The sequence below is a fragment of the Ascaphus truei genome, chromosome 4 (assembly GCF_040206685.1).
Source record: "Ascaphus truei isolate aAscTru1 chromosome 4, aAscTru1.hap1, whole genome shotgun sequence".
Taxonomy (NCBI): domain Eukaryota; kingdom Metazoa; phylum Chordata; class Amphibia; order Anura; family Ascaphidae; genus Ascaphus; species Ascaphus truei.
Window position 1 is genome coordinate 353,994,364 of NC_134486.1, and position 14,756 is coordinate 354,009,119.

At 41.1% G+C, this 14,756-nt stretch overlaps 1 long non-coding RNA gene across 1 annotated transcript; it reads right to left on the reverse strand.

Annotated features, from left to right (window-relative positions):
• Nucleotides 1-955: 955 nt before the first annotated feature.
• On the reverse strand, nt 956-10,963 carry LOC142492152 (uncharacterized). Its single transcript, XR_012800780.1, has 3 exons — nt 10,896-10,963; nt 1,662-2,115; nt 956-1,272 (listed from the first exon to the last, which is right to left on the reverse strand). It is a non-coding gene; the product is annotated as an uncharacterized LOC142492152 (long non-coding RNA).
• Between the last annotated feature and the right edge of the window lie 3,793 nt (nt 10,964-14,756).

A 14,756-nucleotide genomic window follows, 5' to 3' on the forward strand; every position in this document is an offset into this window, starting at 1 on the left:
TATTCTATCGGTACTGTAGATTTATAATGTTACACTGGTCATTCACATGCTTTATGTAATTTTTATTGATTTGGGGGTTTGGATCAAAACATAATGATGACCTGTTGAAAATATGTCTTTGAACTACAGTACAGTACTGCTAATCCTTCATAAAGCTTTACCCCCCTCCCCACCGCAGACACACACAAGGCTCAAGTATTTCAACTTCTTATCCCATTATTCTTATCCCATCTTCTTAAAACCATTCATTTTCAAAAGCTTGGCTTTGTACACACCCGCTCCCTGAATCCAACCCACATACACTTGCATTGAGACGGTGCCCGACATCATCCTGCGCGAGCTGCCCCTGCCACTCAGGGAGAAGTATAGGTTTGCAAGTGCTTGTCTACCCCAGAGGCATGCCTTGTTAATTTTCAAGCACCACGTGCCATACTCGTTGTACTTAGGGTGGGCCCATAATGTGAACTACGAATGGAATCGCGAGAAAAAGGCTCTTCCTGAAAATTTGAGAAAGACTATTGTGGAGGAATTGCGGCGCTATTTTTCAATTACCGATCCTTTAATGAAAATCGTGTTGGACTCCACTAATGGCATTTTGCGGCATACAAGGCATCGGCCTTGGAAGGATAATCTGCTGGGGATCGAATTTGCTTCGTGACTGCTCGTCTGTTAAAATGTTGATTAATTTCTGACTTGTTCATTGTTTAAAATTGTATTCTAATATGTTTTTTTAAATATACCTGTATGTTTTTAATTACAGTACACCATTAATGTTTTTTTACTTACAGTACTCCACCAATGAAAATAATGTTGATTGTTGTAGATTGTATTCATACTGTCAATGTTTTTACTGTAATGGACAACATTAATGTATTTGTACTTACTGCACCCACCAATAAAATAAATTGCTGTTTTTTTTAAAATATACCTGTATGTTTTTAATTACAGTACACCATTAATGTTTTTTACTTACTGCGCATTACAGTACATCAAAACAGTATTAAAACGCATTATCTGTATTTGTATTATTATTAGAGTAGAACACACATACTGTACTGTAATATATGTACAGAATAAAGGCATACTTTCTATTTTTGGGGATTAATATACAGTACAGTATGTAAAAAAGTATGTAATAAAGCTCAGTTATTCTATCCTAATCAATAAAAATGACACAGATTCAGCAGTGTGCAAGCATCGTTACAAAAAGCGATATTGTCCATTGAAATCCCTCCATTTGCCGTTCTCAGCCTGATGACAAAGTTTCTTTTTCTGAGGAAGAAAACTAAATACTGTAAATACTGTAATGGTTAGTTCAGTAGTCAGTCCCCTAAAGAAGTTCCCACAGTCAGTCCCCGCAGTCCCAACAATTATTTTCTCGGGGGGCGTCTCTTGTTCACATACACGCATGCGCCTAGATGTGATGAGACGCATACAGTATGCGTTTCAACAAGGTTCCAATGCGCATGCGCCTAGCTGTCCACCAATCTACTGTAGAAGCTGCTCAGACAATGATATTGCTGGACTAAAGGTTGGATAATTGTGACTAAAAGAACTACAGTAAATAACCATAAGCAAAGCGATTGATTACAGGAGAATCGCTTTACTGTGCATTGATATTGATATTTCAAAAAAGAATAAAATACGGCAGCCGCACTCACATAGACTTTGCCAATCGGTTGGCGCCGATCCACTGCCAGGCCCGTAGTCTTGATTATATACGTAGTTGACAGGTGACAGCGGGCCTGCTAGACCTGTAGTTGCCAGCTGATGAAGCTGGAAATCGCTTTGGTACATGCAAGCTTGCTGGTATCTGCACGTGAAATCCTGTTCAGGCTGCAGGTATCCAGATGGGGCTGATAGCAAGGGTTGCCGGTCAGCAGGTTTTCACAGACGGTCGGACCGTTATTGGAAGCAGGTGCTGGCGCTGGCGTATTGCTTGCCTGGGACTGACGATTCCTAGTTGGTTTTACAAAGGTACTGGAAAATTCAGGGGCAACACACCAATACCCTCCTCCTGTAACTCCGGGTGCAGGAGCAATACGAAAAAAACGTGGATCGATACATAACTTTTTCCTTATCGCGCGCTTCCACCCCAGAGCATCTGGTAAAAATCTGTAAAAGTCATAATTTTCGATAAAATATTGATAAATTTGACCAACTGTTGCCATCTTATCATCTGAACTAATTGCTGACCATATTAAATAAGCGTACGTTATGTTGGGCTTTCTGAACAACACGGACTGCAGTGATGTACTCATCTCTGGACCTCTCTGGACAATGCAATAGAACACCAGACAGTTTGCATTTAGTTTTTAATATGAAACGCCTAAATAGATACAACGTTGTACAACTTCTTCAGTACCAAGGTCAATTCACAAAGGACCATTGTGGTATTTTTTATACACCTGCAAGTCGACACATTACTGAAGCGCATGCGCATTACAATTCATGAATATCTGCCACCTGGTGGATAAGCAAAGAATTGTAGCCAATTAAATCCGAAACATTCTCATTAAACAGATCAAGCGCGGTGGACGCCGGCATGATTGCGGCATGAATACGGCACGAACGCCGCATGAACGCGGTGATGTGTGTGTCATTCGGAAAAAGTCACCAGAAAATATCGGTGAAGTGTTAGAATAAAAGGGGCCGCGGCTCTAGAAATTAAATGGTGATAAATTAGGAGAATCCTTGATGGAGAAGAATTTAGGAATGCTTGTAGACACCAGGCATAGCAATTGTGCCCAAAGTCATGCAGTAGCTTCAAAGGCAAACAAAATCTTATCTTGCATTAAACGGGGGAATGGATGGAAGGGAAGTAAACATAATTATGCCCCTCTATAAAGCATTAGTAAGACCACACCGTGAATACGGAGTACAGTTTTGGGCACCACTCCATAGAAAAGACATAATAGAACTAGAAAAAAGTGCAGAGAAGAGCCATCATATTAATAAAGGGGATGGATAATCTGATTCATGAGGAAAGGCTTGCTAAATTAGATTTGTTTACATTAGAAAAGAGGTGTCTAAAAGGGGATATGATAACAATATACAAATATATTCAGGGACAATACAAGGAGCTTTTAAAAGAACTATTCATCCCAAGGGCAGTACAAGTTAGCAGTCGCTTACTGAAGGTATATTCAAGATTTACATATCAAAAACCAAATAGCCTGAGAGTCTGAGAGGTAGCAGCACTGAGCAAAGAGAGCAGAGCAACCCCCTGGCAGGAGGCGAATACTCTAGAAGGAACACCGGCAGCACGCAGACAGCACATCAGCAGAGCGGAAGCAGGAGAGAACGAGGACTGCACATGCGGTACTCCGTGAAGCAGCGCAACACCCATTGAGCACCGGCGCTTGAGGGACGAGCGAGGCGGACAGAGTACCCACAGCAGCAGCACCATCGGCTCCAGAAGCGACTTCAGCTCCGGTGAATTAGAGGGAAGCTCCAACTCGGTCTCATACGAGCAGCCCACATTTATATCCTGACTGGTTAGAGAAGGCTACCACTCTAACAGGCAAAAGTTATTGGTTATTTATTTATATATGCACAGTTGTCTACTATACAGTCATCTTTGTTTATTATTGTTTCAGTCCAATACAACATTCGTTTTTGCTTCCTGTTTTTTGTTTCTTGTCTTGCTTTCTCTATCCAGGATTGGTTATCCGTGATGTTGGGGCAGCTTACAGTTAGCAGCAAATCCTATGTGGACTGGACATTTTTTTTCAAGATTCCATTAATTCTATTACTATAAGTGGACTTACCTGATGGACATGTGTATGTGAAAGGCTCACACATTTGTATACCATACATTTAACGTACTCACATATATCCATCTACTGTATGTAATCTGTTAATGTACATTCACTGTGACTAGGCTAATATAGTTGCAGATCCATCTCACTCCATTCACATCTTGGAATATGGTTCATGTCATTTAGCCAAGTCCACACCCAGAAGCAGAGCTAGATTGTCTGGCTTGGTTCATATACTTATTGCTACACCCAGCTTTCAAGTGTACCTCTCTGCACTAGTACAGCGCACCCTCTTCCTCCTTTATTTTCCCCTATCCCCTTGTTATTTCTACAAGCTAGTAATTTGGCATAATGGATCAACATTGGTGGTGAAGACGCCAGAGAAGGGAGACAGAGCACTGATTAAATTGGAACTAATACAAAGAACTAAATCACCATTACTTCCGCCAACTGGTTCACCTAACAATGGAAAAAGTGGGGAATGAACCCCCAAACCTGGGGCTACAACCAAGGCTGTTAATATATATATCAGTCCGTGAAGCAAGGAGAAAGACACCACTTCTTCAAAGGTATTTTGCTATATAAGCTATAGAACTTTCATGCGTCTCTGGACTAATTCAGGGTGGGAGGCTAGGAAGCATATATGAACTGGTGGAAGTACAGAAAGGCACGTCGCCAGAAATGCCCAAAGGTAAATCCCAATGTCCAGTGTCCGTTGGCCTCACCTACACCCTGTGTCCAGCGATGAACAAATCAGCTGGTCAGTACTCACAGTGAGATGTACAGTCTGCCTGATATTGCTGATAGATGGCAGCGTGGTTCCAGGCAGCTTGTAGTGTCGGCGTGCTCCAGCTCGTAATCAATGTGCAAAAGGGGAACAAGCGGCTCACTTTGTCACCACAATTACACTATGTCACCACCTATATATAGAGCTGCTGGAGGTAAGGGTACTTCACTCTTTGATAAACGCGTCAGAGTGTTTTTCCTCTGCTGATGTCTTTTTTCTGAATCAATAAAGTTTTTTATTTTTCAATGCGGCTGGTTGATTGAGGAGAAGCTGTGACCGCCGAGCCGCTTGTTCCCCTGGTTCACCTAACAGACCTGCACTCATCTGGACGCAGATGAAGTCGCAGAGAAGAAGCAAAAACAAAGTCAAGAAGATCAAGAATTAAAAAAATCATCTGGTGAATGACCACCGTATCATAACCAAAGGTTTGGTCAAATGGAAGAATTTATACAATGACTGTGGAAAAAGACTAAACAATTGGGCCAACAGAGGATGTTAACACCACTCCCACCCGGGAGTTGAAGGATCACTGGCCTTCGTGTGGTGCCACATCGGAGCCGGCCGCCAGTTGCGACTCACTCCAACACCCTTTTCCAGAGAGGAAAAAGACTCAGGAGCTCTAAAAGCCCCCTAAAAGTTACTTTAGGATGTTTTTGATTTTATGTTTGTGGTCCCATCCCGTTCCCCCTTTTGTTCTTTTTTCTAGGGGAAGAGAACCCCCACCCTCAGAGGTACTGTATACCCTTACCCTTCTGAAACCCCTGGGGGCTAGTTTGCTGTCCTTTAATCTCTGGAAAAACCACAGGGGTAGTTTAGTTTAGGTTAGTAACTTTAAGTACGGTATATGTTGTTGTTCTTTTGTTCTCTGTTCTTCCCCTCCCCAAAGTTAAGGCAAGTGGTAGGCTATAAACACAACAGAATTAAATTCCAGCCTATGGGGCCTATGCAGAGAGCAGCGAATTTTAAAATTGGCGAATTTATTAAAAAGTAGCTTTTTTGGAGAGTTTTAATCTCCATATGCAGAAAAGTGCGAATTCTGCTATGTTTAACATGGATGCGTGTGGCGAGTTTAAATTGGCGAGATGCGCGCTTCAGAAATGTGTTAAAACAAATTCGCGCCTTTTTTTTTCCCTTTGCAATGGCCGCGAGCGGCAGTTTTTTTTGGCGAGGCAAAACGGAGACAATCGCGCCATTTTATTGGCGCGAACAGCCGCTAGATGCCGTTCGCGCCTCTCTGCATACGGATATTTTTTAAACTGGCGATATTGCGGTTCTCGCCAGCCGCGAGGCGAGTTTTACAAATAGAAAAGAAAAATTGGCGCGTTTTTCGGAAATCTCCATTTTCTGCTGTTTTCTGCGCGATTATCTCCAAAAAATGGCGAATTTCGAAAATTCGCTGCTCTCTGCATAGGCCCCTATATACGAAGCAACAAAAATGTCTAGGAAACACGGTATGGGTTTGACATTCTAAAAACGAGGTACCCTGAATGTCCAAGGGCTAAACAATCCTACAAAAAGAAAACTAGCTGTACAGGATTTTAATAAGCAATTGTTGGATATTGTTTTTGTACAGGAGACTCATTTCAGGAAACAAGATCAGCCCATATTTTTTTGACAGTCTTCTCTTCGGTGTTCTTCGCATCAGCAGTCAATCAATGCAGTATATGATATATACTTACATAAATCAAACCCCAAAAAATACTCTGAGCACACAAGACTCAAAAGATACAGATTTGGTGAGATGCATACAAGACATAGCATTATGAGATATTTGGAGACTACAGTACCCTAAAGAGAGAGACTATACATTTCATTCAGCACCACATTTAGTATTCGCGAGAATCGATTATTTTTTTATTGAATTTTCACTAATCCCAGCAGTAAAAGATACAAAGATCAATGCAATTACCTGGTCCGACCATGCACTGGTAACTTGTACATTTAAAGATATTAACCCTAATATGGTGAGACGTACAGTATGTGGAAGCTAAATGATTCTCTTCTGAGAGATCTCACTGTGGTTGACGAGATAAACACACACCTAACAGAATTTTCTTCTATTAATGACACACCCATATGGCTCTCTGAACAATCTGGGAGGCACAAAAATCAGGTACTTGGGGAAGGTTTATTGCTATCTCCTCACTGAAAAAAAAGCGAAGGGAATATAAAATTATAAAATGTTCAATAGAACTGGCAGAAGCTGATGTCACATATAAATAAAAAAACACAGACTCAAACTATTAAAAAATGCTTAATTTTAGGGGACATTTGAGAATATTACAAGTTAATAAAGCAGAAAAAGCCCTAAAATGGACCGAATAGCTGTTTTACCAAAACAAAATGTAATAAAGCGGATAGACTACTGGTACAGAAATTAAGAAAAGTTCAAATTTCTACAACTATTAAATCAATCAAAATGAGAAATGGAGATATCACATTTGATTCAAAGATAATCTACGGTGAATTTATAGCATATTATTCTCCACTGTATTTTACAAAACAAACAAAATCCAGATGTATTTAAACAACAATTAGAAACATACCCAGATACAGCAGGGACCCGGGTATATGGCGGGTTCCGTTCCAGAGGCCCGCCGTATAGTGAAAATCGCCGGAAAGCGGATCTGGCGATTTTCACTTCTGCGCATGCGCAAACCAGCATTTTTGCCGCTCTGCGCATGTGCAACCTATGGTGTGCGCGTGTAACCTGTGGTCTGCGCATGCACGCCAGGCGCACCCGCCCGTTCTGCGCATGCGCGATTTACAAACCAGCATGGCGGCCCCCTTCTCGGTGCCGCAGTATCAGCGGATCACCGAGAAGCAAAGCGCGGAGAAGCGGGGCCCTGCTGTACTGAATGTTGAGGACAAAATCCTACTAAATGCAGAAAATTTGCAAGATAAAATACTGGCAGTGATTAAAGAACTTAAAAATTCAAAAACTCCTGGTCCTGATGGACTCTCTAATAGCTATTATAAAACATTTAAAACACGGTTATCACCATTTCTAAAAATACTTTTTAACTCTTTTATGAAAGGTAAAGAAATGCCCCCTCAATGATAAGAGCACACTTTTCTTTGATCCCAAAACCGGGTAGAGATCATAACTACTGTAGTATATATCGACCCATTTCATTAATCAATACTGATATTAAAATTTACAGTAAAATCAATGCAACCAGATTAAATAAACTGCTCCACAGGATAAGCAACCCAGACCCAATGGGATTTATTTTAGGTAGATAAGCAGCTTATAATATTAGAAGAGTGATAAACCTCACCCATTTTGCAAATGTAACAAAAACACCCACACTGTTACAGTCATTTCACTCGATGAAAAAGCACCCGACTGTGTAGACTGGTCATATATGTTTATAACCCTATAGAAATTTGGTATCAAAGGAAAATATATTAAATGGAATTAAGACCCTTTATAACCAACTGGGAGCCACAATTTAAATGGCTGGAATCAGTTCTAGAGGGATCAATATAAATAATGGGACCAGACAGGGTTGCCCACGGTTCCCTTCCTATTTGCACTACATCTGGAGCCCTTAGCAAACAAAATTCGGATTAATAAAGATATTTAAGGCTTGGTAAAACAGTCCAAAGAATATAAAATAGCTCTCTATGCAGATGATATTTTACTAACACTCATCAGACTAGCCTAATCTATTTGAGGAGATTTCGCCATTCAATTTTTTCGAAAATTATTAAACAAATAACACAAAATAAGAAGCGCTAGCATTGGAAGTGGAGACACGGATGCTAAAACAACTGAAAGTAATCTTACATTTCAGATGGAAAGAAGAAAGTATCAAATATCTGGGGGTATATTTTACCACTGGGTATTCAGAGATCTACAAAGCTAACTACCCAGAATTGTTTTTGTCAATTAACAAAGATCTGGAAGAGTGGAATAAATACTGTATTTCGTGGATTGGCAGAATAATATCGGTAAAGATGAATTTCCTTCCTAAATTACTTTATTTATTTAATAGCCTTCCAATTAATGTCCCAACCAAATTATGAGTGATATGCAAAACAAATTGCATTCATTTATCGGGGGAAAGAAAAAGCCAAGAGTAAAAAGAATTGTACTTAGTGCATTAAAATCAGATGGTGGTTTAGCCTTGACATCACTAAATAAATATTATGGATAGGATACATTTGTAGTGAAGAAAGTCAGGGAGAGTGTGAGATTTCCTCCAGAGGTGTTCAGAGAAGCAAGTGCAGGAACGGAGGAGCACAGACAAGAGTGGGATGAGCACAAAGTAGAGTTAAGAGCTGGTATGTTAATGTAAGGCAGTTCTCATGTCTTTCTTTGACTCGTGTACTATTTTCCATAATAGCTTTTTTTTTTTATAAAAGATATATGTCTCAAATTAGATTACCAGAACTTTCATACAGAACATGGGAAATAAGTTATGTTACTTTTATACAAGTACAAATGGGTAAGTTAAGGTATTATTTAGGAATATAATGTGGAATTCCCAAAATGATAAAGAGTGGCTAAAACCACAATCTTATGTTTTTAGCATTAGCGCCTTCATCACTAAACTACAGCTCTTTTCCACTGAGGTAAAGAAAGATAAAACAAACCATAAATTCTTGTATCATGTATTATTAAAATAACCTAAAGCTACTCCCCAAAGAGCCAAACAGATACAGGAATGTAGTATGAGAATGTTGCTTAAACTCCCTTTGCTAGCACATTTAAGTGAATTGTAGGCATGCAATGTTTGTGTCATATCTAATGTTTGTGTCATCTTTTGATGAATTGAAATATATGATCCAAACTCATACAGTATAATATGTTTCGAAACTCCTTAGCATACAGTATATAATAATACGTAAAATGTTTCATGCATATAAATTATAAATGTTATATAGAAATATATAACCTGTAACTCTATGTAAATTGCTTTTGTAAACACATTTAACATGTAACAGAGTGAAAGCAAGAGGTTTGGGGTCCAGAGGGCTAGTTGTAGAGGGGGAGGAGGAAAGTATTGTTTTCCAATTAAAACTATATGTAAAGCGTTTTCATTTAAAAGGATTTGTAAAAAAAAATCAATTATACGGTATATTGTAATCAAACAAACGAAGTGAAGCATGTATGACAGATATGAAGATTAAAAAATATTTAAGGATATACATACATAAATCTCATTATCACTAAGATTAAATAACACAGCATATCACTGAGAGTTTCATAGGATATCATCAACTGTACGGTATTAGCTTAATTGAGCAAAAAAGAAATCAGGAATGTGACTTAATACTTTATGATTTCATATAAAGATTCTAAAAACTTGTTTTGTGACTTAATATTACAGACTATTGGATAATTAAGTATATGAGAGAATGCATAATTCTTTATTCCAAACTTGTAAAATATTTAGGATTGTAATTTAGTTTGTAAATATTTATTTAAAAAATGCATTTATGGTATTACATGCCCGTCTGTATTGTGCAAAAGAGAATTAACAAATATTGTACAAGGACAAAAAGCAACAGAAAGAGATCATGGAGCCGTAGGCAAAGTGGGGCATGACACCAAGGTCAAGGCTCACCCACACCATTTTCTCCTGCCTCCTTCGTCCCCTCTTGGTCACAGGTGACACTCAGGAGGAGGAAGGGTGCCATACTGGAGGAGTTAAAGGCAGGCAGTGAGGGGCAGAAGATTATGCCATGCCCCTCACTGTGGTTTGGCAGTTTCTGTCACGGTGCAGGAGCTCTGCTACCAACTCCAGACTGGGGCCTGTTTCTGGGATTGAGGTGGGCTGCGGTGGCAGCTGCCCTGCGTTTTGGGTGGAGAGGGGGTAGAAGTGAGGCTCCGTCAGAGCCCTCCAGGGTAGAAGTGCAGCACACACTGTCTTACCAGGTGATCGAGGATCTGCAGAGGTAAGGTTGAGAGCTCTGACATTAGGCACCCTACTCCTGCCCCTTGATATCCATTGCATCTCTCCCCCCTTGTTGTGGTCTCACTGCTTGCCATTTGGCTGCATTTCAAACCTTTGGGTGGTGCCGTGGGGGCCGCGGGTGCAGAGGTATCATCAGCAGCTGCAACCTTGCGGGGAGAAAGCGGCATGTGATCATAGCAATGCGCTGAGGCCTCTGGTGAGATACTGCCTGAAGCAGCTGCTGAGTGGTGTGGCAGTGATGAGGTGAGTAGTACTAGTGATCTGGCGGGTACTGTGAGTGGTCCATGTGATGAGAGCCTGGAGCGACATGCTCAGAGGCACGCTATTCCCCATGAGAGGTCCAGCTCTGAGTGGGAGGCCGTGATTATACCTAAAATTGCTGAAAAAGAAAGTGCATAAATCTAATGTAACCATACATACCTATCGCGACAACCACACAGTGCCGAACTGCAGGGTGGCAGACTGGAGAGGAGACAAGATAATTTTTTCTTGGCAGGAGACGGATGTGCCACATGAGCGGTTCAGCCAATGAGGGCAAACCGCTAATGGCCACGCCTCTGCCACGCCTCCTTGTCTCCTCCAGCTGCCTCCTAACTGCAGTTCAACTTGCCGCTTTGCCGGATCGCAATGGCGACATCACTGCATCACGCTGCCGCTCAGCAGCTCCTGTATAATCATAGCCTTAGCTGGAATCTTAAGGAGGCAGAGCAGGTCGGTGTCTGACGGAGCAGATGGTAGGAGGGGGTTCCGGTCCGCCTCTTCTCTGATACCCTGCCGCCCACCTTTAGCTCCCCAAGAAGGGGATGCTGGTAGGGAGCCCTTTATTGGCACCCTTTCTGGGTTGAAGCCTGGTTTGTAATCCCCAGGGGGTGTTAATTCACCGTGCCTGGGGGGCAGGGGTGTGTTTCACAGTGGTTAGCAGAGGTGGTAGTGGGACTAGCGCCAGGAGCTGGAACCGATCCCTCAGTAAATGGGTTATCCTCCTGAAAGGTGTTTGGCTGCTCTAGATAGCTGCCCGGGTGGGCCAGTTGCGGTTCAAGAGTCTAGTTTAGCACCACTACCTTCACCAAGGTGACATTGAAAGACGTGATGCAAGCGAGAAGTAAGAGGGTGCTAGGGAGGGTTTTTTCAAGAATAGGGGGCGGTTTAGTTTGTTCGCACAGTTAATATTAAACAGTTTGAATTGGTTAATGTTCCTTAAGATCAGGTTGGGAGGGTTCTTGCGGGTCTGGCGCTGGTGGCTGGCTGGGGGGCTAAGTGCAGGGTAACCAGTCGGGCTCTGTTATGGTAATGCTTGGTGGTGGCATGGTTGGTGAATGAGCAGGGCTCATTGTCCTTTGAGTACCTGGGGCTCATCTCGTAACTGACGTGGGGTCATCTGCATGGCTGTGACTTGGGAAGGTTCAGGCTAACTGGCCACAATTTATGTGTCGTTGGCCTTACCTGTGGGTGGAGAACTCTGGAAGGGATAGTACCTCCCCTTTTGTTGTATTTGAATAAAACCCGCTGCCATTGTACCTCCAGACCTTTGTGTGTGTGCTTTATTTGTGGGGTGTTGCGGGTGCAGGGGGTGGGGGAGTTGGGGAGCAGCATCGCAGGCTCTAGGGTCAAGAAATAGCAAAGTTTCAAGGACAAAATACCCTCAGGGAAGTGCAAATGTAAAATCATCTACACAGAATAACCAATCAAAGGAATTCCTCTGTTTGTTATTATTATTAATATTATTATTGTTGCTTATTTGTAAAGCGCTAAAACATATTCCGCAGCATGGTACGATGGGACTACAGAATTATGTATATTACATAAACAGTTACATACAAATAAGGACAAACATGCACAAGCAGATACAAAGAAGTAATGAGGGCCCTGCTTGTGAGAGTTTACAATCCGTTTAACTATAGCAGGGCCCCTGGTATATGGCGGGTTCCTTTCCAGAGGTCCGCCGTATCGTGAAAATCGCCGGAAAGCGGATCCGGCGATTTTCACTTCTGCGCATGCGCAAACCGGCATTTTTGCCGTTCTGCGCATGTGCAACCTATGGTATGCGCGTGTAACCTGTGGTCTGCGCATGCACACCAGGCACACCCGCCCGTTCTGCGCATGCGCGATTTACAAACCAGCATGGCGGCCCCCTTCTCGGTGCCGCCGTATCAGCGGATCGCAGAGAAGCGAAGCGCCGAGAAGCGGGGCCCTGCTGTACTTATGTCAAAAACTGCTTTTTTTTAAAGCAGGACAAAAAATATTCCACTTCCCGAATCCATGGCTATAATACTTGGTTTCTTAGTTTAATAAAATATTAAACATAGGGGATATGCAAGTTGCTCCTTTATTGAAGAGCAAGAATTTTCTCTTCAATCTGCGCTGATGTTACAACCAGCTTTTTCCTAGCAGATTTATTAAACACAAAGAGAAATTAAACCAGCTGCAGTTACAATGCAAACTTTCATAAATCCCAGTATGATACTGTGCCAAGCAGCTTCTTCAGTTACTGCTCCAAAGTGTTTGATCAGTTACTAATTAATGCAAGCAGAGCAAAGTTGATGCAAATCACCTACCTTTCTTGGCACATAGTGACGCAACAGTAAATTGGCACTCTACATAAAGGAAACCAGTCACACTCACATCAATCCATACCAAAGTTAAAGTTAAAGGGATCTAAAAGTGATCATTTATTACAGAAAAAAGGACAATGCACAACATTTCAAGGGTTAACTCCTTTGTCATTGCACCGAGACAAATGGAGTAAACCCCCAAAACATTGTGCATTGTCTAATTTCTTTCAGCTAAAAATGGTCAATTTATTATCCCCTTGACTTTGTGATGAATTTATTTGGGTGCGACAGATTCTCTTTTCAGATTCCCTTTTCTTCCGTGATTGATTCAGTGGAAGTGAGGACATTATCACTGGGGTGACACCAGATCATCCAAGACATCATTTAAATGTGTGTCCACCCTCTATACAGAACTTTCCTCTCCACATAAACTCTATTTAATTACATCATTTGGATTTCCTCATTCATATTTCCTCCATCACTGGTTATAAATACCAGGGGTAATTACTGAATAATAGAAGCATAGAAAGATTGATGTCCATCTAAAATAACATTGAATAAATATGCTGAACTGAGTGAAATCACTTGAAAAAATGTGTTAGATACATCTCTAGATAATAATATTTGTTCCGCCACTTTTCCCCCCCAACAGTAAATAAATATGTTGCACCCCTCTGGTAGATGTCCAAGGGTAACCACTAGAGCGAGAAGTTAATCCTTGTTATTGAAGTGATTATTGCATAAAGACTGTTCAATAAAGCATGTTACTGATTTACAAAATTCGCTGGCGCACCGGTCCCTGAGTCCTGCCCCGCTCGCCGCCCGGCCCCTGGGAGATCCTGAGGTTGTAAATATCATGCCCCTGAGAGAACTCCCCAGTCACTGACTGCACTACACAATTCCTACAATAGTGTGAACTCTGGGCTGGAAGGAACTTACATAAACATCCAAACTAGATTTCCTAAATATTATGAAAGCCACAATGTCAATGTGCTCAGGTTGGCAAACAATACAATTCATATTTTAATAATTGTTTTCTTTCCTTTTATGCTAAATTAAGGCATCCATGATATACATTTGTTAAGCAAGTGTATGAGTAGAATAATTCTTTCATGTATATACTTAATTCCAGTACATTTTTTTAATATTTTCTAGTTATCCGACGAACTTTAAGAATTATGATTTTTTTTTTATCATCCCACAGTTTGTATATGGTTAGGTCAAGACTGAAAGCTTAAAGTATCTAAATAATCATTATTTTTTTAAAGGAGGCTAAATGATGCTGGCCTATCATAGCATGCTATTAGAGAACTACAGAATCATTCTGCAAACTCTTGAAGCAAAAACAATCATCATCCATACAGTAGGAGTAAATCCATAAACAAAAGCATGCTCATCACTCAGACTGCCTCCCAACAGGCACATACCTTCCAAGACTGTCAATTCTAGTTCTAATTCTTTCATGGAGAAATTGGTTCATTGGGAAGCATCACTATAGACAAATGTGTCGTCAGCATAGTTCTCAAAGGTCTTTCACTTCCACTGATTCACTTTCCTTTGCTTTCATTGAACTGCAGTTTTGATATGTGTACATTTATCCCAGCAGCCCTTGGACAGCCATTTGGGAAGACCTTGGACAGCCATGATTAGTCAGGTTGTCTTTACTTATTACTTCCACGAGCACATCTGATCATAGACAATCATGATGGAGAATTATCTTGTACATTAA